The following is a 24,343-nucleotide window of genomic DNA, read 5'->3' on the forward strand; positions in this document are numbered from 1 at the left end:
AATCCTACATAATACCTCTGTCTCTATTTTGTGGGGCAATGATTTGGGTTTTCAATGATAAATTTGTCCTTCCTTTATTGTTTTGTTATTTACCTTTCCCCTGCTCCTTGTAAACAGTATACAGTAGTTATAGTACATAGGTTAGCAAATAAATTTAGTCTATTTAGATTTACTAAAATAAATCACATGTAGATGCGGAAGAACCTTAGAACACTTGGTTCTGACCGCTTCCTTTTGAGTTACAGCTGTCAGCATCACATTTCAGTTCTGCCTTCACATCACCAGCACAGACCAAACACTGTTGTCATGATACAGGCGATGCTTACCCTACACGGGCACCTCCTGGTTGTTATTCTATGTGCTTGCTGCTTCTCTCTGTACGTCAGGAATCTTTTTAGAAGTCATTGTCGTCCTTCCCAAAGAGGAGTCTTTAAAAGTTCCGTTGGCGTGAGCCCATTAATAGAAAATATAGTCCTCGTAAAGTTAAAGAATAAAATGCTTTTGGTATAAAGTAAAACGACTTTATTTTGTCCTCACTTCTGGCTGGTAGTTTTGCCAGGAACTCAGTCCAAGGCCGGTCATCACTTTCCAGTGATGGAAACTTACTAACCCCCTGGCTCTTGGCTTCTGGCTTCTTTTGTTGCCACCGAAAGTCTGGGTTCGGTGTGGTTTCTGTGTTTTGTGGGTCCTCTTCTTTCCTTCCCTGCTACTTCTAAGGAGCTCACTTTGTCTCCGGGGGCTGCAGTGTCACCTGAACTGTGTAAGCACCGATGACATTTTTACCCCTTCTACTTGAGAAACGTTAAACTTCCTGAGGGTGAGTTTGTACTTTCTTTCATTTATGAAAAATTCTCAACCATTACGACTTGCAGCCTCCTTTTACAGTCTCCTCTCAGGGCTCTTATTACTTGCATATCAGACCCTTTGTTTCTCTTAATTTTCTATTTCACATTCCACAACCTTATTTCTCAGTCATGTTCTTTAGAGACAGATTTATGTATCTCTGTATTCAACCTGCTGCTTCACCTAGTCATTGTAGGCTTTGTACGACTGTTGTATATTCACCCCCCAGAGCTTTATTTTCTCTTGTTCAGATCTACACAGTCATGCTTGAGGGTTAACTTCCTGTTTTCCTGGGGTTCTCGCCTCTCACTCAGTACGTATTTCTTTTTTTTTTTTTTTTTTTTTTTTTAAATTTTTATTTAAGGAGAAAAGAAAAGAAAAAAAAAAAACAGTGAAGGGTACAAGTTATACAGATTTACAGAAGAAAAAAATGCGCAGTAGGAAATCACTAGTTAATAGATTACATATTGCCATCTTAGAAATAATTGTTCAAGTCACAGAATTAAAGTTTGTAGAGTGGACATTCCAGCAATGATACTGCAAACAGTTCTGTTCAATGATCCATTAGAACTCTGTGATATCATTTTCTGTCTTATACATTTAAATATACATGCAGTTATATAGTTTAGAGCATTTTCTTTTCCTCTCTTTTGTACAGTGACTATTACACATTTTGGGTTTCATTGCTCCCACTGTTCTTATTGCTTTTTTGGAAGAGAGTAAAACCAAATGTGACATAACAGAACAGAATCGGTCAAGTCAAAAGGGTGGATATAATAGATAATATAAAAACATAATACAAGGTGATCAACAATGGTTACCCTAATGCCTCCCGCTATTTCTAATAGAATTGCCTATATCATTAGTTGTAATACTATTGAACAAAACCGTAAAGGATAAAACCGACAAAACCAAAATCAGTACGTATTTCATGTGTGACTATGTAATAGCTTATTCACCACGAGTTGAATATGCAAAGCCCAGGGGGTCTAAAGCAGCCTGTCTTCTTTCTTTGTTTCTTTCTTTCTTTGTTGCTTGCTTTTCTTTCTTTCTGTCTTTCTTTTCTTTCATTCTTTCTTCTTTCCTTCCTGCCTGCCTTCTTTCCTTCCTTCCTTCTTTTTCTTCTTTCTTTCTTTTTAAGCTGTTAAACTCTCCCCCAGTAGAAATTGGCTCAGTTTGGAACTTGCTGAACTCCGTGAACTCCAAATTGCTCAATATTTTTTTTTAGAGGAAAAAAAGTGAAATAGAAATAATACAGAATTTCAAAAAAAACAGTGAGAAAGCATTAGTTGATAAATTACTAAATTGCTCAATCCTTATCTGTGGAGATTCTGCAGGAATAAGTTACAGGTGCTTTCCTCAGGCCCAACTTACATTTGCCCCTGCTAGGAGCAGAGGGTGCCTCCAACCTAGGGCCCTTGGCCCATTTCAGGCATTATGTCTTAGTGGGGAAGCTTCCAGATCAGCTCCTGCCCTTGGCCTTCAGCCAAAGTGCAAGCTGAAGGAAGGCTGCTGGCCTGGCCGTCACATGCTGTGGGTCCCTGGCCGGTGCATGCCGTACTGCTGCCCACGGTTCCTCCTGAGGGTTTATCCTCATGGTCGTTCCTAATGTTGTTTGGATTTCAAATGTCATCAGAAGCCCATATGTTGAAAGCTTGGTTTCCGGTGCAATGGTGTTCAGAGGTAGCGCCTCTGGGAGGAGACTGGATCAGGAGGTTTCTGATGTCATGTATGACTTAATCCATTGGTGATTTATGGGCACTTGGGGAATGGGGAAGGTTTGGGTAGGAGGTAAGTTCTACTTAGAGGAAATATGTTACCACAGAAAGTATACGTCCTCCAAAGAGAATTTCTCTCTCTCTCTCTCTCTCTCTCTCTCTCTCTCTCTCTCTCTCTCTCTCTCTTTCTCTCTCACACAATGCACACACCCAGATACAAAGGGCCCAAGTGACTATCTCATGAAAACTGTAGCCAGAATGAACCTTTCCTCTTTTAGCTTGCATTTCTCAGATATCGTGTCACAGCACTAGAAAATGGACTAGCTCACTCCCTCGTGTTTCAGAGTTTAGTGGGCAAAAGCAGGAAGGTTTTCCCTTCTGAAGCCCACAGTGTGCTAACAAGTACATCTGGCACAGCAGGTCACCTGGTTTATCTGGTGGCCAAACCACTGGGAGGGAAGAATCCCTGTGTGATTTCTATCAGGGAAGTTCTATGCACCGAACGTAAGATTTAGAGTAAAATTTCTAGTTGTTATGGTGTGGAATATCATCAGTAAGTTCCAGTTCTGCCAGACATGACATATGCTAAAACACAGTGATTAATAATTTAACTCTGTCTAAAAGACAGCATAAAACTTACCTGACATGACACAGAGGCAGGTCTGTTTAACAATGGCTTAGATTTTGCATGGTTTTCCTGACGCCATTTGCTAGAAAATCTGATGTGACATATTTCAGCTGATTAGGACATAGCAGCTAGGTAGATCTGAGGTTTCACATCTATTTTTTAATGTTTATCTCTTCCAATCATTTCAATGCGATCGTAATTTTTACTCTTCTGTTACAGTGAATTACCTCAAAGATGCAGGAGGCATCCTCTAGAAGTAAAATGCTGATATGAAAGTAAAATGATTTACCAACATTGTTTGCATTGATAACAAGGGTAGTGTTTTCTTGCCCTGGGCAGAGCTGTGTTCAAGCTATCAGGCTCTGTGTGTTGTAGCCTCCATGTTAGACTTTTAAATTGTTCATATATGAATAGATGGGGAAATCGTTAAAATCTAAATACATGGAGAAGTGATAGCTACTGGAGAAGGAAGGCGGGAACAGGGACAGCAGAGTATTAATCAGGGCGTGTACATTCAACATCTAATTGCATGTGGTTGTATGCTACATATCAAACTAGTTAATATACAGGCAAGCTCCCGGAAGCTAAACGGATACAATATAAATGAGAATACATGAATGTGTGAAAGGAGGACAGAGAGCAACATCAAAATCTTAACCCATGCCAGAGAAAGAGACTCACATCACATATACATTAAATGTAGGTATGTTTTCGGGCCAGGAAATAGTCATCGTGGGAAGAGATTAAAGTGAGCTGTTGGTTATTTAAGCCAAACTGAGTTGATGCTAAATTATCGTTAATTTGTACTCTTCTGTCTTAAGAAGGGGATGATTTTCTTACTCTTGACGTTGCATTTATTGTCAGTGACAGACGAAATGCTGCAATTTCCGGTTCTTTCCCATACTCCCAGTCACTGTAGGAACAGCTACTGGTGACACTGCAAGGCTTGATCACCCTCTCCTGTCTGGGACCCGCTGCTCACAGGGAACAGGCCCTCTGCACTGCTCCACCAGGGAAAGCTCTCTCCACCTCATGAGGGTCGGAGATGGAGGGAGGGAGAGATGGGAGCCTGCCATCCTTCAGCCCTGCTGCAGAGTGAGCATGCCGGTCTGCCCGGTTCTTTGACTCAGCTGGTAGGTTGATTTGACTTAAACTACTGCCCATGTTACACTTTCCAATTACCTTTATCAACACTAAAATGATACTCTAGGGATGTCTTACTCCTTCTCTGGATCAAAATTCTTGGGGGCAAAAAGAATGCTATGTGTTATTATTTTGTTTTTCATCAGAAGCAGAATTGCAATTAGCTATAGAACAAGTACGCTGCATAACAGAATCATTGAACTGTTTGCTTTTGATTAGTCTTCCTCTTGTAGAGCTAAAAGCAAAAATTCCACTTGTAAAACACTCTAAGAATGTGCTATGCGAAACATATCCTGTTGGTTGCTTTACATCTACTGAGCCCAATTCCTAGAGTGAAACCAAGTTCCACATTTTGTTCAGGGTGGTAAACACGCACTTCTTAATTCACTTCCCCAGCATCACTGGCAGTCTCGCTTCAGGAAGTCACATTTGATGTCTTTTATTCTTCTGGGGCAGGGTTGAAGTTCATTACTCATATTCAGCTTGTGGAAATACTTCTTGTTGTATAATAGTTGTGATTGCCCTGGAGAATGTGCAGAACAAGGCTCCATTTACCTGTCATATCACCAGTAACCTGAGATAGCTTGATTATTTACTTGCTAAGATAAAGCATAGAGAAGCAAAGAGAAAAAAACATTATTTTTCATAATGAGTAAAGAAAATGATGTTGGTAGTCAGACTAAGGCACATTTAGTTCCCTGCTCTAGGTACTTTGTCCCATGGTGCATCAGCAAAGATCTACTTGCAGTGGCAGGAATATTTTTACCGCTGGCTGAAAATCTCAACTTTATTTTGAAAGACCGTGTGGGTGTTCCTTGAGTCAGTCTTGTGGGATGTTTCCATGCATGAGGATGTCACCTTCAGCTCGTCCTTACTCTCCACGTCCGGTCCTAATGCAATACTATGCTCTGTCAATTATAACTGCTAAGCTCCCTTTGCCTTGTTAACGATCATGAATAGGTTTTAATGACTGCTTTATACAGGATACTGATTCAAGCCAGTTGCTGTTTAAATGCCAGTTGTGAGTGGGATTACAGTTCAGGTGAACCTCTCCGTTCATAGAGATGACCGGGTAACCACTATTACCAATGCTGACACTGGCGCCCGGACCTGCGGTGCGCTGTGAAGTTTGATTAGCCTTCAGGGAGCACTTATTCTGTGCCACGGACAGTGCAGGACCAGGAACCAATGCACATTTCCCTTTTGGTCATGCAAGCAATTAGTTATTTGTAAGTCGATTTGATTTGCTGAGGTTCTAAAAATAATATCATCTTTTTAAGGTTTTGTTTTCTAGCTCATGCAAACTACATGGATTATGGATTTAATTAAACCAAAATCTATTTGAATTGTACATAATTATAAAAATGCAAGTATGGGGGGCCCCCTCGCTACATATCTTTGTAGTAACTCATTGTTTTATTGAAATACACGTTAATTTCCAGCCAACAAATCAAGTCAGACTGGCATTTCCTCTCTACTTCTTGGCAATATCTTGGTTTGAGGATGCGGACTTTAAAATAATGATGGTTCAGAGTGAGGAAGCTGATGTACAAACCACTTCTCCGAAACAGATGGTTTCTTGTAATACCCATGACAGGGTACAGGATGCACTCAGAGCTCTGCTCTGAGACCTAAGAAGGAATCTGGCTGGTGGGCCTATTTATACAGTAAAGCTCTTGATAAAAATGTATCTTGCAGCACATCTGGTTTGATTCAGCAAAGTCCACAGAAACAGTGTATTTGCCTTAGAAGCCGCCTCTCTGGGGGTTTGGGCATACTGAATTATCCATGAATATTATCCAGACATGAATAATACAATGTTCTGCCTTTTATTAGCTCCCTGAATCACTTGTCATGAGTGTTTATTTCTGATGCGTCATGCTTCTTTTCTGATGAGTCATGTCACATTGCCTACTCTTTGGCAGGGAAGAGGCATGTCATTCTGCTAAAATGAGTTGCAGCCGGACATTACAACAACTCATAAAATAAAGTACCAAGTCAGAAAAACCACCCAGTCAATCAATCAATAGGCCTAAAATACTGAGCTGCTACAGGGAAGCTTCAGAATGTTCACCCTGGAACGCAGCGTGCGCGCTCACACACACACACACACACACACACACACACACACACACACACACACAGCGCATGCTCCTCCCTCTGCTGCTCCTCGGGGAGCTGAGAAGGAGCGCCCGAGTTCCAGCTCTGCACAAGCTCTTCCACCAATACGCTCTGTTGTACCCCAAGTCACCTCCCTTTTTGCAAATGCTAAACAGCTTGTTAGACCCAGTGTGGAGTAAGGAACCTGGGCTGAAAGGCTGACAAACCGTGGACTAGTTCTGTGTTTTCCCAGCTTGCGTGTTACCCTGAGTACCGCAAGGGGTGAAGGTTAAGAGGCCGAGAGGGAGCCAGTGAAATGGAGGCCACTTATAGATTTATAAGCAAGTCATCTGTCTCCATCCATTGTACGTATTCCATTCAATCCAGGTTTTATGTCTCTTTTCAGAGTATCAGCCATGAAACAGTGTGAGAGCAGCCCGGGCCATAGCGTGTGAGTCAGAACCACTCATCTCTGCGAGCGGAGCGGCAGTGACTCACCAGGCTCCCCGCATCCCGAATCCTCTGCACTGTGTGGGCCCCGGGATCGTCCTGGAGATTTCCGGTGGCTCTCCTGGGCCAGGGGATTCTGATTCCAACTTCCGGAACAGGCAAAACTGGAGCGAGGAAACTGCAGGTCGCTGGCTACTTTCAGATGTTCTCACAAGCTGGCCAGTGTCCAGATTGTGAGCCAGGCCTGCTTGATGGGAGGGCAGTCGAGTCGGAGAAAAGACTTCGCAGAGAGCAGAAGTGAAGATAGAAACCAGCAGCCCTAGGGAGAGAAATCGTTACCAATTTATAATTTCCTGTCGGTACAGACTCATGGACATGCTGGAAAGGAAGCAGAGTCCTTTTATAGAAGAGTGAAATCATCCCTAATGATGAAAATTGATATGTGCATCAAAAGCTTGATATAAATGATATGAAACACTAAACATTAAGACAAACAAGAGGCCTCTGTTCTTCTCCCATAATAAAAAGCAGTCATCATAGATGCTTGGTAAGCATCGCGGTGGTCTACACTGACAATAATCTGTGACCAGTACACGCACAAAGCCAGAGTGTTTTTATTTTTAAGCTGAAATTTTTCTACCATGTATTTCACAAAACACTTTCAACAATTTCTTTCCTCCCCCTTCTCAGCCCAGTGAGCTGTACAGACAGTGTATTGTTCCGAGGTGGTTTAAACATTCTATTTGTAAACGTAGCATTTTCTATTAGTTTATAAAATCTGTTTACAAAGTGTTATTCTACTTCTACTTTTAATGGATCAAACACTTCTACATATCTAGAATAGATTTTTCATAGAAGAATTTGTCTGCTATCATTTAACACTGACAAATAAAATCACACATATAGCATTGGTTGCAACCTGAGATATCTTCTAAGTGTGATCATTTTGGCCTCTTTGGCTTCTCTCTGCTTCAACTCATTGGACAAGTACAGGCATACATAAAGTTACAGTTGGCTGAATCCAAAATTCCTTTACAGAGGACAAGCTTCTCTGTGTATTTCTACCCAGCGTACAAAATGTGCTACTTTGCCATATACTGGAACTCCTACTTATAGGAACTAGGTGTTGCAAAATTTGAATTTGCCCACTATATACATAACAAAACAAAACCCACAAAACACAGGAAAAAAGACGTCTCAAAATGTCCAAGTAGAAATGCACTAACACAATATGTTTGCAATTGCTTCCCTCTCACCCCCTCCATACTACTGGACAGGTACGGGCAGTATCGTACTGTCCATTCCCAAAAGACAGTGTATCACAGGAACTTTACAAAAAGATATTTACAACGTGATATTTTACCACCTCTACATTTAGCATATGTTGGGCACTTTTAGACATCTAGGTAAGACTAGATATTTCAAAAGAACTCAGTTTGTCCATGGTATATACCCAGCAGTCTTGATTAAACTACACACATGTAACAATAGTTGAAAGTATCTTGAATATATGCATCTATTCCTTTCTCCACTAACCCAGTGGGCTAAAATGCTTTGAGAAGACAATATTTCCTGTGAATTTTAGTACAAAATTTGTCAGTTTAATAACTGTACTTTTATCAAACTGTCAACCTCTTTATCATAGAAGGAGACTACCTGTTGTAAAAGGTTTCCTTTGTCCTTTACATGCCCTACATACACAGCTAAGTAAGACAAAACCCCTGGACCTAGGGGACAGTGGTAGCTTGCCTTGTCATGCGTGCACCTCCTTCTCTTCTAGGAACCGGAGCATGAACCATGTGTACCACTCAAGAGGGGTTTGCCTGCATCTTCCCCACCCTCACACACTCCCCCCCCCACAATTGTACTTTATTTCAGTACTAACAAGAAAATTAAAGAATGTCTTATTTCACTACTAGTTAACAGGCACTCGAGAATATCTCCAATGACCAGATATTTCAATAAAATACTTAGCATTGTCTGACAATGCTGTGTGTGTGTGTGTGTGTGTGTGTGTGTGTGTGTATGCATATGGACTGAAATGCACACACAAAACACTGGTTACAATAGGAACATCCCCACATATGACCAGTCTGGTACTGGTCTTCTCCCCCTGTTTTCTGCTCCATGTCCTCCAACCTACAGAACACCCTTGGAAAGTCATCACCTAGTGTTGCTTCTCCAGATGGTCCAACGAAGTCACTGCTAGAAGGTGTTTCTTTTCTGTCATTTTTTTAAACAAATGAGCATTTCCCGGAGGTGGTTTTCAACCTACCTTATCATATGTCAGCAGCCTCTTTAGATCTGTGTTGTCCACATACAGCAAGTTTTCTTTTAAAAGGCTGAGGGGAATGTTCAGAGCAGGTTTTTCACCTTATAGACACCAGCCGGTAAACCTACTCAAAGGGCAATGGGCATTTTCAGCTAGCCAAATGTTACTTTATCTTTCCCTCTTTGGCAACAGCCCATGGCCTGCCAACCCTTTGGCTCATCCTCAGCCTGGGCTTCCTCACCTCCCAGGGCAGGTGACGCCTTTATTTGTCTTTGTCACCAGAAGGTGTGGTCTCCTCCTCCCATCAGGATGCAGAGGTCAGCCCAAGACACAGATCTGCACAGTTCTGAGGCATAGCTCTCAGTCCTGCCTTCTCGGTGGTCATTCTTCCCCCAACTCTGTGCTGCAGCCCCTGGAAGGTGCCGGGTCCTCAGTGGCTGGTGAGGTTTGGCCTAGGCTTGCAGGGCTGGGCCGGAGACCCTGAAGCCCAAGAGCACAAGGCCACTGCCACCATCAGGTCATCGAGGTGGGGTGAGGGAGAGGCTTCCCTTGCTCCAAAGTCTGGGTCCTACCAGGGGGCAGTCTCAGCGAGGGGTCCAAAGGCCTACAGGGCAGAGGCAGGGCCATCCTCGGACCCCAGATCACCCACGGCCATCTCTGGAAGGGCCGAGGACCCTGGGGAAGCAGATCATACTCCACTCATTGCTGCACTCTCCCAGAGAGGTGGTTTTTATGGTGAAGCATTTCACACAGCCGGTGAACACTGATTTTCACTAGCTAAAGGCATTGTCTTCAATAGAAGTCACATTTCCTAAAGCCCCAGATGATTTAGGTATTAAGAACCGTGAGGGAAAGTGCAGTGCTATTTGAAAGCTGGGTGGGTGGCAGAGCTCAGCCCTGTGTGAAGCCCTGGAGGGCCAGGTCCAGCTTCAGCACTGGAGGCCTGATGACTTGCTAATGGGCACCTATGGGTCTCAGAACCATGCTCTTATTAGCACTCTGGAATTCTGCTTTTATCTATAAAATAAGGGCTGTAAGAGTATCTACACCATCGCTGTGAGGATTAAATAGGATACGGCTTTGCACAAAGTAGCTACTCAGTAAGTACAAGCTGGTGTTAGCGATCAGGATAACATGCTGCCAAGGCACACACAGAGACATCCCAGAGGTCAGCACTGACCAGAGAGCTCATCCACAGGAGCCTAAATCAGATATTCATCCTTGTCAACCATAACAGAGAGCTTTTTTTGGTAGTAGTAAACTAAAGATCTAAAGCCATCTGCTCCTTGGGAAACTTCCATATGACTCTACTATTCAAAAACCAAAACTAGAAATTCCATTTGACCCAATCATTCTCCTGCTAGGTATCTTCCCCCCAAAAGTTAAAAACATACTGCAGTGATACATGCACACCCATGTTGATAGCAGCACGGTTCATAGTAGCTAAGTCTTGGAAGTAGCCTACATGCCCATCAACAGATGAACAGGTAAAGAAAATGTGTTTAACATACAATGGAATACTACTCTGCCATAAAAATAAACTCAAGTCACTCTTAGGAAAACGGATGCACCCTGCAGCCGAATGTTAAGTGAAATAAATCAGGCACACAAGCTTAACTATCATATGATTTCTCTTATATGAGAAACGCAAATTATAAATAAAGAGCAAAATGAAAGACAGATAATAGAAAGTAGGGAAAAAGAGCTTTTTCTAATGAGAAAGGAACAAGAGAAGGAGGAAGGAGAGGAAGAAAAGGGGATGAAAAACAAGATGCGTTATGTACACGTACTGAACGAAATGGAAGCTCTGGTGGTTCTTAAAATTCCTAGATAAGAAAGGAATGGGACACAGGCACATTACAATACTTGGAACTGTCAGAGGAACAATTAACAGGCACCATTGTTGAGGGCCCATTGCCTGGCATGTGATAGAATATTCTGGAAAGAATATTCCTGAATCCAGATCGGGCTTCTGGGGTTTAGAACACACAGCAGAACTGAACCAGAATGAGGGAATCAACTGAAGAAGAAAAGAGATTTTTCTATCTACTCCTGCAACACAAACAAGGAACCAGTTCAGTAAAGAAGTAGACACCCTGCGTGTTACAGGTAGCGCTGCTGATCTGGGGCGGGAAGCATCTCCTCCCATGCATAAACTACCTGGACAGCTCATTCGCCATACAGGATTTGCTTCTGGAGATTCAGGTAGCACTAATACCCTGTTAGGAAATTTCAAGCTTTAGAATATTTGATTAACACTTGCCTTGAGAGTTGCAAACATGTAGGATGTTTGCATCTTGAACAACTAATTAAGAAATCTCATGTCTCTTTGCTGGCAGCAGGGAGAAAGCCCGCATTCACAGTGCGAATCAGGGTTCAGATAGCCGAAATGCAGCCGTGCAGTCTCAGGTGAGTGGACTCGCACGGTGGTGACAGAGAGAGTTACTGAATTTGAATCAACTCAGACTGCGTTTGAAGCAAAGAGAGCTGCTTTTGAAGTTACTTTTTAAAAATTAATTGCCTGTTTCCCTCAGGTGCTAATTTGGTTTCTTTCGACATTCTTTCTTTCCGACTTTCCTTCAGGATTGAACTAGAGATCTGTTTAAGGGCACCCACAAACACTGCATTGTTTTGTTTTCTTAAGTTTGAATATTCCAGGACCACATCCTGTTTCTGCCCCTGGCTGCTCCGGGCATAGCTTGTCCTGGAGAGGAGGAGACAGCTTCCCCACTGTCCTTGCTGAGAGAAGTCAAACCTTCTCCTTCAAAATCTGTAGGGCTTCCCTTTGAACCTGCAAAACACCATCTGCCCTACAAGCTGCCTGGAGGGACCTTGCAGTCGCCGACCTTAACAGCTGCATGCTCTTAAACCCTGGGTGGATTGGATGTTACCTTTCCTAAATTTTAAATCTCCAGACATGTCCTGTCTTTGTGGAGCCTGAGTTGGTGCCTGCTGAAGGAGTTTCTTCACACTCGGTCACTTTCATTATTTTGAAACGATTCAATGGTTTCCTGGGATCAGAGACTGTAAACCAGGGCCTGTTGCTTTCCTGATAAGATCCCACAGCAGAAGAAAAGTTGTTACATGCGTCCCAACCTTGTCTAGATTTCCAGAATTGCTGGAGTTTTCTTACCAGCTGTCTGTAGGTTTCCGCTCACAGCTTCAGAGAAGAGACAGAATTGGCCTCTTGCAAAGAAACTCAGCTCTGACTTCTGAAGTCAAATTTCTTGGAATCCTTAACAGAGATAATGACCTGAAAGCCCAGAGAACTTCAAGTATGGTAAAGGTTATTAGAGAGACACATTTTGCGAGAAGGTAAAATTGTGGCTCGTCCTGATACATCTTGAAAGGAAGGAGGGTCTTTCACCTATAGGTTCCGTGTTTTACAGTGTTTTCTGTTGAAGCCCAGCTCAGTAAAGGGTCTGCGGGATGCCAGTGCAGAGGAGCAGAGGAATGGTTTTCAGCTCCTCTAAGCTCAAAGCAATGGGCTGTAAAGACGGGTGAATGGAAGGCTTTAGAGTGGAGGAATCCAGTGAAGAGGCAGGGGGCGGACAATGAAGATTCCTGCGTCCACTCTGTGGGACTGGACTTGATTCCAAAGTGTGATAAGCACCCAGTGAAAGACGACCAGTGGACTGTAGTATCGGCAGGCTTCCCTTGAGCAGAGCTCCCTGGCAGCAGAGAGGAGAATTTAAGAGAGATGGGTGATGGTTGCGTCTGGCACTAGCTCCCACATACAATAATCCCGAGAAGGCTTTAATAAAGAGCATCCAAACTAAGCCCTGGAGGAGGAAGTGATAAAGAGATTTTTTAAGCGTAAAATATTTTAGAGCCCATAGCTGAAAATGTAGGGAAAGATGCAAAGACAGTTCAGATAAGGGTGCATGCTGCCCTTCTCAAACACTGCTGTGACGTCCATGGAGCTGTAGGACTCAGGCAGAAAAGGAATTGGCAGGCTGGGGAGAGGACTCTTGTGCGTGCTTTGGACATCTTATGTTTGACTGAGCAGACAGGAGTGGAGAATTTAGCAGTGAAAGCAGTGATTTCAAACTCCTGCATGATACTTTTGGCCTGGATACCTTCTCCTACTATGAGTTAATATTCTTTTTTGCTTTTTGTAGGCATGAATGGACCTTAATAGGTTAATGTAGTATAGAATAGCATATATTTGGTAAGGTGAATTTGAATTTTTTCAGGTCACAGGAACCACGTAAATTTGCCCATTATTTTACAAAACAGTTTCACTAGATACATGTATCTGTGATTGGTGGTAAGCACTCCTAAGTTAGGGAAAGTGGAGATGGTATCTTGCAAGCAGGCAATCCATCTTTCTTGGTAAAATTATTAGCATAGAGCTGTCATTTCTCATGTATCAGATTAGCAAAACTTTTCAAGTTATCATTAAACTTGATATCTTACTTTATGTTTTTATGTTGAGGTTTATATATTTCTAAGGTAAGAAATCCTTTGTTCTCAGGGTGTTGAGTATCCAGTTACTTTTTTCCTTGGTGTTTGCACCTTTTTAAATATTGAATGACTGGATTCATTCAGCCAAATTCATTTATAAGATATGTGATCTCCTAAAAGTATTAAACTTGTATTCTCCACATAAAAAATAATCATTATTATACCAAATGAAGATTGGATTAAGCTTGGAACTGGACTCAAGATCCATTCCAGTCTTCTCTCAGGTGAGGAAATTGGGCCTGACCTCAGTGTCTACTTAAAGGTCACCCTCCCTGGAGGCCACGATGTTTGGCTCCTTTCTTCACTAGTATCCTGAGTGGCTATTCCCGCCTCCACGTCTTCCGAATTGCTTACCTTCCACGTGCTTTTCTCCTTCCTCGCCTTCGATACTCCTTCAAGCCTTCTCTGCATGGCTTCCACCCAATGAAAAGTCAGGTGATAAAAACACATGTCGGTAACACTGGATAGCTTCACACTGAAAGCTGTACCCTCTAGGGTGACAATCAGGGAACACCATCCCCACACTTGATACCCTTTGACGTGTACAAAAGGAGCACTTTCTACTCCTTCTTTGATACTGTGTAGCTCCATATATGTGTTCCTTGGCACAGGAAGAGTCCAGTGAGTGTTTTGCTATCTACAAGATGGTGTTGAAGTCGGGCCTCGGTGATGTATGGGGGTACTGATATATTTTTTATGCTTCATGTACTAAATTTTTAAAAAGTTACACCTGCAGATTTTTATCTGTGTTCCATCAGCATAAATGCTCTAGGATCAGCACTTTTCCGTTCGCCCATGAAAAGTGATGAGGTCTTGCAAGGGCTGAGGTCATATGATCTGTCTCAGTGCTGTCTTAAATGGTTGCCAGAAGCTGGGGCATAAAGCGAGTGCTATTTTGGCCACACTTTATGAATCCCCTCTCCAGATGCTCCACATATTTCACAGCGGAATTAGCAATAGCCATCATCGTGGAAGATCATAAACAGCCCAACTCCTTTCTCAACCCCCGCACCAGTCCACAGCTACCAGCGGCTGAAGATGATGACAAGCATGGCCCATGCACCTGACAGTACGAAAATCTCCTGTGCTTGAGGGTGTGGGGGGTCCAGGTGGGCTACGAGGAGGCTTAAGGGGAGCACCATGGGAGTGACGGAGACTTCTCCTTGCTCGACATTCTGCTATTTTATGGGGCCTAACAGGGCAGCCAATAACCCTCAACCATGTTTTGTACCCCAGCCCCAAGCAGGGGTTGTCATTTTTCTTCCAAATTCACAGGATTCACAGGATCCAAAGCCATTTTAGCAGGTAATTTGCATAGCCAAACATTTCTTGAAAATTCTCTCTGGGGTGAGCTTACCTGGGAATCTCCACGGTGTCATCCGAAATAAAGTGACCAGGATTTTAGTTTTCATTTAGAATTGCAATCTAGCTCAGCAGTCCCATCAAAGTAATGTTAATGCATAATAATATTCATAAAAGCCCGTGCCCCATGGGAAGGTATACTTGAAGTTTTTCCTTCCATGCAGCTCTTTAAGGTATGTAGATCACTCTCTTGGTGTGGCATCTCCTCAAATATAGTTAATGACTGTCAGCAAATAAGGGCCCAGTCAAAGTGATCTTTGTTTTTATGCTACGGAGAAGGCGTAAGCATAAATCTGAAACTTGGGACCCTGTAGGGTGCCTCATACTTGGTTCTTTACATGGTCAACATAATCTGACGATAATATTCAGATATATTTCTTAAATAGTTATCTTCCTGACATGAAAACTGAGTTTCATGAAAATTGAGTATATCTACTCTCCATCTTTACAACTTTTAAAAATTTTGTACCTCTAAAACATGACTTATCTTTCTAATATCTGCCTCTGAAGAATTAGAAATGCTAAAAGGTTTGCATATCTGAATCGTACATGAGTTCTATGAAATTGTGCTTTTTTAAATCCTATATCTCTTCATTTTAATTACGAATGTCCCAGTGTTTAGACTTTTGGGAATAATCTGTAATGTTTGGCCATAAAATGTCAGCTATCATAATTATCGAGAGTAACGTATACTGATTTCCCCTGTTTTTATTTGTGAGACCAGCGAATCTTGGGCTTCAATCCTACTGAAAATGATTGCATAAAAAAATCGTTTTGAGAATGTTATACAACCCGTTCAGTTCACTGCATGCTTGATCCAGCCGATTAAACTATTTAAGGTGCTGATAGAACTGAATTGATGGAAGAGAAGCCAATTTGGTGGCTTCAAGCTCATTTGCTGTGTCGCCTTTCATCTTATTTTGGTTTATTTGTTGAAAAGTTTGACTTCGAGTACTTACAGAAGAAACAAGTTCTGCCTCCTTTAAACCTCTGAAAAGTCATACCTTCTTCATCCTGGAAGTCATCTTGACAAATTACCTAGCACACAAAATATCTTAGGTTAAAAAAAAATGTGCCTAGATTCACTCTACATGATTTTATTGTAAACCTCAAGAAAAACTAAAATGTCGCAGGTGCCTCTGATGCCCATTTCACATTCGCTGTTCCACATCCAGGAGGTGGCTTTTGCCCACAGATATGCACGCATGTGCACACTCACACACACGTGCTTACCCACACATGCACCTGCAGGACTGAATTCCACGGCCCACAGCTGCAGGCCATTTCTTGTGGGTTCATCCTGTGCACAAACCTCTTGTACACAACACTGACTGGGCAGCAGCTGTGAACACGACCGGGCTCCTTCCCCAGCTCCCGAGTTTCGAGGGTGTTGGTGGTGAGTGTGGGTGCAGGGAGGTCCCTGTTATCATGCAAGCAATTGCTAACTGTGGACCTCTGACTTTGTAATTTGTTCTTTATGGACTCGCCTGCAGCCAATAAGCAAAATCAATAGTCTTTGCTGAAAAGTAAGCAAGTGCCAGCATGTTGTGTGACAGGTGAAGACACACGTGCTTACCAGAGGTCAGGGGGCCACATCAAATTTCTCTCTGGCTTCTTTTCACAAAGCTCAATCCATTTAGGGCACATTCGTCATTGGAGAACGTTTCAGCGGGGACTGAGAGGCTGCCGCTCTTCTTTTCCCATTTAACAGTGTTTGTTTTCAACAGCCTGTTCAATAATGTCACCGGGAAGAAATTATGTGAGAAGAATAAAGTGCTTTCAGTCCATTTATTCATTCATTCATTCCTTTCTGCAGAGTAGCACTCGCTGTTGCTTTCTTGTGCATATTAATACTGCTGTGGCATCCAAATACTTGTTTGCTCTATTCCTTTCCGAGAAATAGGTAAGTCTCTTTCTGTTGGCCCCAAATTGATTACCTGTACTTTAAGGAAGAAGGGGAGACACACATATCCCTAAGCCAACATTAGAACAGGATGCAAATCTCAATAATTCGGCTTCTGATAAGATGCCAAGGACCTTTTTCTATTTTCTCCTCCTAACCATCAGGCACCAGGCAATTTTGAGAAGAATATAAAATAAAAGGCAATGAGCAGAAGTGGATTCAAAAGACCTAAACTAAAACGGGCTTTTAATCTTTGATGTTATACTGCTGCTGTGGCTCGGTTTGGCTTCTCAAACACCAATTCGTTTTAACCTTCAGCTCAGAAAACAAGATTTTGATCACAAGGAGGGCCTCGTAATGTGATATTCAGTCCAAACAAGTAAGTGAACAGGGGATTTGCCTTTCTTTTTCTTATTCAGGGGATTTTGAGGCACCTGTGAACCCACATCCAGCAGTCACCAGTCAGGGGACACAAAGGAAGATAAATCAGGAAGCAGCCCAGTGGCTGATGCTGGCCATATAGGGGAGCAGGGTTGCATGGGGCATGGAGCTGCCACTTTGACTTGGAAATTGCTCCAAAGGAACAGTTAAATTCAGGAGCTGTTTATGAAATCCACAGCTTGACGTAAATGGTCCCTCTGGTTCCTAGTAGTAAACTTGACTTTTTTTTTTATTGGTTTGTTATCCCCCAACACTAGTATGAATTTTATTTTTCAACTTTTTTTAATTTAAAAAAGAACAAAACAAAACAAAACAAAACAGCAAAACAGATCAGAGTAAAATAATACAAATAACAAGACAACAAGACATCAGTAGTGGCTACCATAATGTCTCTTGTTGTCTTCAAAATAGCTGGCCATACCTTCACATATATTGAAATCAAATAATTTGAAACAGACTAAAACCAATCAAAGCCAAGAATAAAAGCATTATTAGGCTTCAAAACAAAATGATAGGAAATCAGCAATGGCTACCATGATGTCTCATTTTCTTTAATGTAGCTGTTCATACCATCACACATACTAAAATTAATTCTTGTAAACTCTTTAGGTGAAGTTCTAGGCATATATAAGCCTATACACACACGTCTATCCTTTCTGTATTAAAGGGAAAAACAAAACAAAACACAACAAAGCATAAAAAAAATAAAAAGCAAGAGTCAAATAACTATAACAAAGAGCTCAAAACAATAACAATATAGGTCTCATCTGAATTTTTGCACCTGTGTTATCCTGAGGGAAAATATAGCTCCTTTGTTAGGAATCACTACAAAAACTAGGATGACCTCAGACAGAGCTGTTTCAGTAGCACTGTGGCCGCTGTGGGTTTCACTGAGGATTCAGAACTGTGTGGCATCACAGCTGATGCTCAGTAAGATTGAGGGTCGTTTTACTACGTGAACTTTAGATTATAGTGCAGTGAAAATTCCTGGCCACCCAAAGAGTATGTGAGATCAAGTGTATCCCTGTTATTTTTGACATCACAGGATTGCAGCAGAGAAAAGTCATTTGAGCAGTATCTTAGAGCACATGGGGTTCAGGCATTTCTCCCTAACTAGAATCTAAATTCCTCAAGAGCAGGGGCCAGGCCTCACATGACTATATACTCCCCATATTTTGGATACTAATCCTGAGTCTTACTTGAGAAAAATCTGAACCTGAGCTTGAGACTAACATACATACACAATTGTTTCTGGCATGGCTGTATGTCAAATATGTATATGAGATTTATAAATCTATCCCTGATTTTGTGTGTATGTGTGGTTTTTTGGTGTTTTTGTTTTTTTTGTACCGGGGATCAAACTCACAACTGCGTGCTTGCAAGGCAGGTGCTTATGCCACTGAGCTAAGTCCCCAGCCCCTCTATCCCTGTTTTTTAATTAAAGTAAAGTGCACATTAGCACATCAGTGTGTTTCTTTTATATTTGTGTTTTTATATAACTATAACAGCAGAAGATGGGATACAAGTCCCTCCTTCTAGGGAGATCAATACCCATTCCTGTACAGTTTGCTACTACACAGATATGAAGTAATTATCATGGGACAAGTATGCTTCTAATTTATAGACACATAAACTGCTAGAGAGAGCATAAACCTTCTTTGTCTACCCACTACACGTGACTGTGAACACTCGAGGAGTGGCTAGTCAGAATTTTATGTCATGAAACTGTAAAACAAACAACCAAATTTAAAGACTCAATGTGAAAAACACAATGAAAAAGTACTTCATTCATAATTATGACTTTGATTTATTACTGAAATGATTATATTTTATATGTGTTGCATTAAATAAGATATACCATAGATTATTAAATGAATTTTATGTGTTTCTTTTAAGCTCTTGACATATGACTACTAGAAAAATTTATAGTTTTACTCAAGGCCCCCCTTTGTATTTCTGTTGGAAAAGTTGGTAAAAAGTGACATGTCCAGACTAGGACAAGGTGTCAGAACCACACGGACACCTCAGATCTACTCAACGACTTATATCAATGCCACTTGCTTTTCCCATTGGCTATAATATAAGGTTGTCACATTTTTATTCGATTTTCTTTTCAATATAAACAAATAACTTCATTTTCTTTATGCTTCTTATGAAAATGAATTTACGTACAAACCAAAACCATTGTTGGAGCTGATACTCAGTTTACACTAGGGATGTATAATCTTACTTATTGGTTCATAGACAGATGCAGAATTTTCTCAGATTAATGGTGTCTGTTGGCCTGTTCCTCCTCCTCCTCCTCCTCCTCTAGTCTTCACGTTGCTGCTTCCCGCCCATCTCTACCATCTCTACATCCTAACATTCACTCTAAATGTCCTAAATCACAGTTGTGTTTTAAAAACTCTAAAATCTGGTTGCAACTTACAATCAATGACATAATAAGTATCATGGAATGGTTTAATCAACATCTTTCTTTTTTCTTAGTCATAGGAAAAATAATTCTCCCACTATAGTGGATAACACTTTAGATTCGAGGAAATGTGATAAATCATGTTGTCTTGGTCCGCACTCCCATTGCTGGGACAAAATACCTGATAATCACAGTTTAAAGAGAAGTTGATTTAGATCACAGTTTCAGGGAGTTCAGTCCATAGTCAGCTGGTTCCAAGTCAGAAAGGCCAGCAGAAGGGCACGGTAGAGGAACATTGCTCAATCCACGGCCACCAGGAAGCAGAGGGACCAGAAGAGCCAGCGAATAGACAGCTTCCAAATGCCCACCACCAGTGATGTACCCACTCTGCCAGGCCTACCTCCTGACTGCATATTTAACTGTGAACTCATCTGTGGATTAATCTATTGATGAGTGTAGGGCTTCCATGATCCAAACGCTTTCTGAAAACCCCACCTCTGAACACACAAAACTTTTGGGGACACTGTATCTAAACCATAATGCATAGAGAGAACCACATAAAATGCAGCTTTCAGAGCTTCCTTCTGTTTCCAGTGAGCCATAATCTTTGGCCTGCGGTTTGCTCTTTTTGAACAGGGCCTGGGTGATCCTGATCTAGTGCCGAGGCCAACATCTCACACACCACTGGTCCCAGCCTTAGCATCATCAGTATCTTGACCAATAGTGCTAATTCAGTTCATCCAGAAAACAACTGGTTAACCAGCCAACAATTATTACTTATTACTAGCAACTGCTACTCATCAAGAAATGAGTGTAACAGTACTTCATTCCTTTTCCCAAAGAATTGACCATTTTCTACCCTTAAGTTCCAGCACTTTCCTGAAAATCAAATATTACATTCCTTCTCTCTAGACAATCAGAAGGCAAGCATCATTTAGTAAGCTGACTAATCCTTTTGGCAAAGAACAGATTGTATGATGACCACGTTAGAGGCAAAGAGCTGTTTGCTTAGAAGCAAAGGCTACAGGTCAGACCTATGGCAGTGACACAATTTGAAACCCAAATCACAAACCGCACAGGAGGTAATGAGTTCCCAATTTTGACTTAATTAAGACTTTAATGGTTGTAAGGACCAAAGTCTCCCCTTAATTTCATACCAACTAAGGACAGCAACTTCAACCACCTTTATAATGTTCACCTTAAGGTAGACAAAGAAAGGGGAAAACTTCTAAACTAGTTCTATCCAGGTCACTTGATGCCCTGGGCAGGAGAAGATTACCATCCACTGCTTAAGTTATCACCTAGCTCTCATCTGGCTGCGGGATGAGGCCCCGAGGGGTCATTTGAGTGGAAAATAGAAGGAAGAGGAGATGTGAAGCACTTTGAGGATGTGAGCTCCCCATTTCTTTCCCCCCCACCAGGAGGCCCCTCCCTTAGCAGACATTGAAGAGCGTGGAACTGGTACCCCCACTCCCTTTCCAGAAGAGTTTTCTGTGTCCAGTTCCAGGCCATGGAGATTTTGCATTGCAGATGCCTTGGGTTAAAATATTTTTATCTCTACCCAGAAGATGCACTTAGCAGATATGACATACTAAGCTATCACTGGTTACTCACAGCTTGTGGGTGGATACTTAGTAATTCATTTGTCAATTGCTTATTGAGCCATAAGATAGATCCGCCCTATGTGAAGCACTGAGACTGTGAAACCCAAGTAGTTAGAAGCTGTAATCTCATGGAGTTTCCAGTGTAGATGGGGAAATAGATACTGATAGAGTAACATTATAATAAAAGCTTGATCACTGATTGAGGTACACAAAAGAACTTCAGAGCATGTGCTCATTAGTAACTAGTAACAAAACAACATGCAACCAGATGATAGGCCAAGACAAGTAAGTGTCTTTGAGGAAGTGATCCTGAAATAGGAATAAAGATGAATAAGAATTGACCAGATTAAAAAAGAAAACAATTCTTAAGCCTCATGAGGATAAATTTCCCTCTCTTCAGAACAGGTTTTGTTTGATGGGTTTTACTATTGACAAGCCAAGGAGGACGTGATAGATGCTGGAAAATAAGGATATCTTTGATGGGGAGATTATCAGGAGGTTTGGGAAATGAATTTGTATACATTTACTGAATGATAATTGGAAGTAGTGACTAGAATATATTGAAGACGTCAGAGAGTAACCAAAGCCCAGACAACTGAAATCTACAGGAAATAGATTTCTCTAACTCTCTCTCTTTCTCTGTCATCTCTTCATCTCCATCTCACCTATCTATGAAAATATGTTATTTTCTTATCTGGACCAGAGATTATCTATAGCATATGTGGTGGGATAGGGAGGAATTTATCAACGGCTGACTGGATTGGGGATCCACTCTAAGGGTGGGTAGAACACACTTCTGGGTGTGTCTGGGCAGGTCACGTGGGTGTGCTTCTCTGGTCTACTTCTTGTCCCTAACCCCTCTTCTTCCCCTGTCCCCTGCTCTGCTTCCCAGTCACCATGGACCGAGGAGCTTTGCTTCACTGTGCTGTTCCATCATGAGGCTCGTGCTTTGGATCCAGCTGACCCTGGATGGAGGACTCTGAAGCTGTGCGCTAAATTAAATCTCCCTGTGTTTGCACTGTAATGTCAGGCCTTGTGCTCAGGCGATGGAACACACAGAGCATAAAATAATGTGTGTGCACACATACACCTGTTCATGTACTCGCGTGTGTGTTCCATTTCTAGTAAGTGGAATTCCATTCTCCACTAGGTGGAGAGCATGCATTCGCCATGGTGATTGAGAAGTGGTCAGTTTCAGAGAGAAGGGAGAACCCAAGTCCAAGTGGGTGGTAGAGAGCTGTCCACACTCGTCAAGTGGTGGGGGCTAAGGCCCCTGGGTCACAAAGGCTGACACACTTCTTCGTGCAGAGAAGTGTGCAGTGGCACACTGCAATGTTCTTTGACATATGAATGCGATTGATCCAAATCAGATAAAGTCAGTTTTCTCTCACGAGGCAACTCTCCAACAGGGATCCCCCCAGTTAAGAGTGCAGAAGGTAAGATGCGCAAGCCACACCTGGACTGAGCAGCCTAGAGTCCCTAAGTGGTTACAGAAGCCTATCACGGATGAAGGAGTAGCTTTGTCACTCTTTTGCTGTCCCAGCATTAATTACTCTCCTTCATTTGCGATTTTCACATTATTCTCCTTTTCTTTGGTCACCTAGAGCTATTATTCGAAGAGATAAGGAGAAGGAAACCATGGGGGGGGGGTCCTATAATAATTCTCATTAGTACAGAAGCAATATTAGCTCATCAAAAAATTTTTAATGATTTTAGAGAAGAAATAAAATTAGCAAACAAGAAAGGCAATTTCCTGAACATAAAATTGAAAGTTCTAAAGAAATTTGCATTTTCAGTGCTGGGAAATGTCAGGTTGTTTTTACACTCAAATTCCCTTATCTCCCACCAGGGCAGGAAGGGTAATGTTTATAACATCTGAATCTCTGAACCAGTGAATAAAACATATCAGTGTTACTTAGCTGAGACACGAATAAATATTCATAACAATGGCACATGCATAGCTAATTGAATGACTTTTGTTAATATTAAACTAGATATTCATGGACATGTGCCTTTTTCTATAATGAAAATACTGCCTTGGGCTAGTTTTGTTTTTCTTGTCTAGAACAATTTATTTGCTTTCACCGAAATGAATATAAACTCCTATCCTCATGACAAAAGAATTCACCATTAATTTGAATAAAGAATTTCTTTATTCCCTTTGTGATATGCTTTACTGAGAAAGCAAATCCTAAAAGTATCTTGAAATTTTTGTTCGTGCATTATATTTAATTTCAACAACACATTCAATGTCTACAAATAGAGATTCTGGGATTATTAGGACCAGATATATTGTTATCAAATCCATAAGGGATTTTCTTTCGATTAGTTTAAAAAGTAATAAACACAAAGCAAAGCAAAGCAAAGCAAAGTTCCTGTGGAACTGATTGTGTGAAGTTTGAAACTATTACCTTCTTTATTTCCGCAACCTTTTTTCTCCCTTTCTTTCCTTCTCGTCTTCCATTTTCCTTATGTGCACCACGGTGGCTGTTCGTTTTCTTTATTTTTTGCTTAGCATTTCTTCTCTCTTCTTCACAGCACCTGACTGCCTTTCGAAAAAATGAGCTCCTTTTCACCGTGAGTCGTCCTGTCTCCCACAACACGGCCTGGGGGCTGTATCCACCCTCTGCCCTGCATAATCCAGTGGGCTGGCAATGACCCGACCTTGACGGATCACATGGGTGCTCTGAGAACCTGGAGCATGAAGCCAGGCAGGCAGGACCACAGCAGGCTCTTGGAGTCCTCCCGGCCCATTCCTGCTGATGACCGCATGGTTCTGCTTCCTGCTTCCTAGACCTCTGTCCTTCCGTGGGATTTGCACACTGGCTAAATAGTTCTTCTGCCTCCAACTACTTGGTGACTCCCAACACCCTTCTAAAAAAATTCTGTTTGTTATAAAAGAGCCAGAATCACTTGTGAAACATTCACAGTTCAATAACAGATTATTACCATAGTTCCTCTTAGATCCCAGCTTGCCAAAAATTAATTCCGTCAGATTT

The 24,343-nt window shown here is 41.8% G+C and overlaps 1 long non-coding RNA gene across 1 annotated transcript; it reads right to left on the reverse strand.

The window, feature by feature from the left end:
• Window positions 1–1,163: 1,163 nt before the first annotated feature.
• On the reverse strand, window positions 1,164–24,127 carry LOC106028602 (uncharacterized). The gene is made up of 4 exons (XR_010043291.1): window positions 23,756–24,127; window positions 16,560–16,711; window positions 15,943–16,021; window positions 1,164–7,201 (listed from the first exon to the last, which is right to left on the reverse strand). It is a non-coding gene; the product is annotated as an uncharacterized LOC106028602 (long non-coding RNA).
• Between the last annotated feature and the right edge of the window lie 216 nt (window positions 24,128–24,343).

The sequence above is a fragment of the Cavia porcellus genome, unplaced genomic scaffold (genome assembly GCF_034190915.1).
Source record: "Cavia porcellus strain 051 isolate PalLab524CR breed Dunkin Hartley unplaced genomic scaffold, mCavPor4.1 scaffold_26, whole genome shotgun sequence".
In the NCBI taxonomy this organism is placed as follows: Eukaryota; Metazoa; Chordata; class Mammalia; order Rodentia; family Caviidae; genus Cavia; species Cavia porcellus.